Raw genomic sequence first — 4,124 nt, forward strand, 5'->3', positions numbered from 1 at the left:
GTTTATTATCAAAGTGGTAAATACCATCCTGAATCACCTCTTGATTCCTTACCTCTGTCTCAAATTGAACCACTATCACTCCATTTTTGAGTATAGCGATTCTGTCGATGCCATATTTCCCCCACAAATGATGTACCCCTGTATTACTGTGAATGGGGGATGCGCCCCTAACACATAAAATACTATTGCTTTTCCCCAGTAATCGATTTTAGAACTAATATAATCCAATTCAATTTCTACTATTGAGGACTAACCATGTGTTTTAGGTGCTACATATTCTAATTTATAACCAGCATTTGAATTTTTTACTATGTCGAAGTCATCCCAGATTGATCCTTGCTTCTTTTGCGTTTCCAGCTCCTCTTCAACCTCATCTGCCCATGATATTTTGCCGCTACTCATCGGTGCAGCTTGATTCGTGCTTGGTGAAGCTTGTAACACTTCAGACCATACTCGTTGTGCTTCGATCTGCTGAGATTTTTTTGTTTCACTGCTTAGGGTTATTATTTCATTTGGTTTTGGACTTGACTGAGTTTTCCTTGCTAATTCCTCACTACCATTGCTTGATTTCTGCCCTCGCTGAGCAATTCCATACGAAGTGGATGTTTCCCTGGCTATTAGAGCCTTTTGGGATGGGATGCGAGCTCTCTTGCTCAAGGTTGGTGCAGGTTAAGCTAACATGCACCAAAGCTATAGATGAGAAAAAAGATATATTTTTTGTTTATAGTTTCTTTTGATAATGTAGAATACTTTTATCACCAAACATCTCCCACTCACATTCCTATAAAAGCTAGAACAAAGAATACTTAAATGAATTATTTATTTCATCTTGTCAATCTTCCAATTTATGCTTGAGTCTTGACCCAAATTGTTTTATTTTTGCATAACCAAGTGAGAAAAATTCAACTGGTACATAAACGATGTCCTTCAACAATGATAATAAGCGGCCTAAAATATAAAGGTCTTCTCGGGAAATAGTATTTATCACTTATCAATCGTTTCATGTCAAAATGGCAAAGCAACATGGTATTCACTACATATTTCTTTTGTACTAGCTTAAACTTCTTAAATTACAATATATATTTCATTGTATACCAAAGAGGATGAACACACATGTTGTCGGAGTAAAATGGAAGTTTCTCTACCTCGGACTGCCATGTTGCATATCAAAATGCTCCTCCTCTTCCACATTAAACATGTTTTACAATTAACATTGACTGTCAAGTCAATTGTGATATATATGACAATTGCTATTTATAAGTCGCATTCGACAACTGCGATTTATAAGTCACATTTGGTAATAGCGATTCAAATTTTTCAATTGATAATTATAAGTCGCATTTGATAATTGCATGCATAAGTCGCCCAATTGCGATATACAGTCCATTTAAGTCACTCAAGTTTTTTCGCTCGCTTACATTGTTATATTTTATTTAATTGCTCAGAAAAGCGAATAAGGATTACCTTAATGAGTAACTGAAGTTTTGAACTTCTCATCTAATTTGTACCTATTAATTAACAGCAATTAGTCAGATTACTTGGGAAAAGTGATAAATAATTTGTTACAAATTACAATAGAGGAAAAAAAAAAACAAATTTTGGAAACTTTACAGCTTTAGTTTGTCGGCCCTAAAATAAAAACCTAGCTTGTAACTCAAGAAACACGTAATCATACGTACAATTCATACTAATATATAAGTAAAGCAATATCAGTAAGTTACCAAAACAAAACAAAAATCAGGTTATCAATTACTATTGAGAGCAAGAGAAAAATTGATTCAATGGCGGCGATTACCGATCATCCAATAATATGGACGAGAGGCAAAACCATCGGAAGAGGCAGTTTTGGTATCGTCACTTCAGCAACGACAACAGACTTCTCCATTGATATTCCGTCGACAATCGCAGTAAAATCTGCCCTGTTTTCGCGTTCAAAATCGTTACAGAAAGAGAGAGATTTACTACACGAGTTTCAAGATTGTGATCATGTTATTCGATGTTTCGGAGCTGATGTTACTGAAGAAGATGGGAAGATATTGTACAACATGTTGCTCGAGTACGCGTCTGGTGGAAGTTTAGCTGATCGGATTGGTCAAAATTCAAGGCAAGGGTTGCAATATTTTGAGGTAAAACAGTACGCGAAATCGATTCTGTTGGGGCTTAGTCATATTCATGGAAGAGGTTTCGTTCACCGTGACATTAAACCAGATAACATTCTTCTTGTTGGTACGGAGAAAGTTGCCAAGATTGCTGATTTCGGGTCCGCGAGGAAGGTTGGAGGAGTAAAGAGTCAGAAAAAAAAAGCACGGACTCAAAGGAACACCTATGTACATGGCGCCAGAATCAGTTCTTGATAACGAGTACGGACCTGAAGCCGATATTTGGGCTTTCGGGTGCACTGTCTTTGAGATGGTTACAGAGAAGACAGTGTGGGATTGCAGTGAAGCTGACAACGTTGTTTATCTATTGTGCAAAATTGGAATGGGATCACCGGATTTGCAGAACAAAAGATTGTCAAAAGTGGCTGAAGATTTTCTGAGAAAGTGTCTTGTTAAGGAGCCGAGATCGCGATGGACTGCTGATATGTTATTGAAGCATCCATTTCTTTCATCTGATGATAATGTTGTTGTTCGTGAGCAGAAGCAGACAAGGAAAAAGGAACTCAACCCACTTTTGTTTATTCGGTATCTGTGTCGGTGAAAGTGATCCTTTGGTTGACAATTTCTGCAATAGTACGGAGATGGATAAGCTAAAACCAATGAAGCTGTTGGATTGCAGATCCAACAAAAGAAGAAAGCTAGTAGAAGGATGTTGATTATCAATTTTGATTAGAATGAGTATACAAATGTAAAGAATTGTACTGATGTATAGAACTACGTTCGGGCTTGATCCCATGGGAGATTGAATTAGTTAGGGATACGTAGGCAGCCTGTGAGGAAAAAAAGATGATCAGGTGCAGCCCTTTGTATTAAACAAAAATAATTTTGTGTTTATATTTTCTGTAGTATTGAACAATCTGCACAAAAAGGCAGATTTTTGCATGTAATTTTAGTTAACAGCCATGAGTACATTCTCATTTCAACATATCTTGCATATTTATATGTTGCATTTTGTATTTCTTAGATCATGATATATAGAAAGAGATCCTCTTTTGCACCGACTAGATTCTGTTTTTAATGTATGTAAAGTTATGTTATATTCTTTTATATAATGGAATAAAAGAATATATTAGAGTAAGAACAAATAACATAACAAGCCTCATTTGTACGTAAAATTAAACACAATGTTTGCTAAAGGGCGGGCATGCTCGACTAAAAGAAGAGGAAAACTTCTTCACTTTTGGCACGGGCACACACTCCGCGATCTCTGGGTCGCCGAGGTTCCTTTTTTTCCGCCTCTTAAGATCTGCTATCTCTATGATTTGATCCTTCGCATTCTTTCTTCGTACGACAAAAGTTTAGGTTTTGCTAAGTTAATTTAGTATTTATTCCTAAAAGAGTTATTGTAACTAAGGAAGTAAAAGGAGGCCTAATTACTAAATTGCTATCCAAAGCAATTGACATGATCTTTTTTTGTTTTTGTTTTGGTAATTAAAGGATTTTTATTAATCACCAAGTGAATCATTACAAAACCACACCTGACTTCAAACTCAGTCAGATGTCTCTATACTCTAACTATCTCTCTGTATATCAGTTAAATTTCTCACCTCACTTTTTAACTATTCAGTCAACTAACGCTAACCACTATTCCAATTTTATCCCATCACAGTAGTTATTACAAACTACATCTGCTGCCAAAGTTAACCATCGTGGTAGAATTGATGATGGGTAGCGAGCACAGTTGATTTAAAAAAGAAAAGAAAAAGGACAGCCCGTTACACAAGGCATTCCATGCTCACAGCGGGTGAAATCTCAGCAAATTTGTTTAAGTGGGTGAGAGTATAAAATATAATGTTGTGAATATTCAAAAGGACCAACAATCATTAAGTGGCAGCAAGATATTAGGAATTTTTGGAAGTAAGCATTTCTAATGACAACACAAAATATAGAAAAATATCACAGTCCTGCACGGATAAATATCCTTCTCAAGCCGTAAAGGCAGTAGGGGTGACGATGGCAGAACGA

The 4,124-nt window shown here is 36.2% G+C and overlaps 1 pseudogene; it reads left to right on the forward strand.

Annotated features, from left to right (window-relative positions):
• The first annotated feature begins 1,778 nt into the window (after positions 1 to 1,778).
• LOC138882598 (mitogen-activated protein kinase kinase kinase 20-like) lies at positions 1,779 to 2,815 on the forward strand (annotated as a pseudogene).
• Positions 2,816 to 4,124: the final 1,309 nt, after the last annotated feature.

Source organism: Nicotiana sylvestris, chromosome 12 (assembly GCF_000393655.2).
Source record: "Nicotiana sylvestris chromosome 12, ASM39365v2, whole genome shotgun sequence".
Taxonomy (NCBI): Eukaryota; Viridiplantae; Streptophyta; class Magnoliopsida; order Solanales; family Solanaceae; genus Nicotiana; species Nicotiana sylvestris.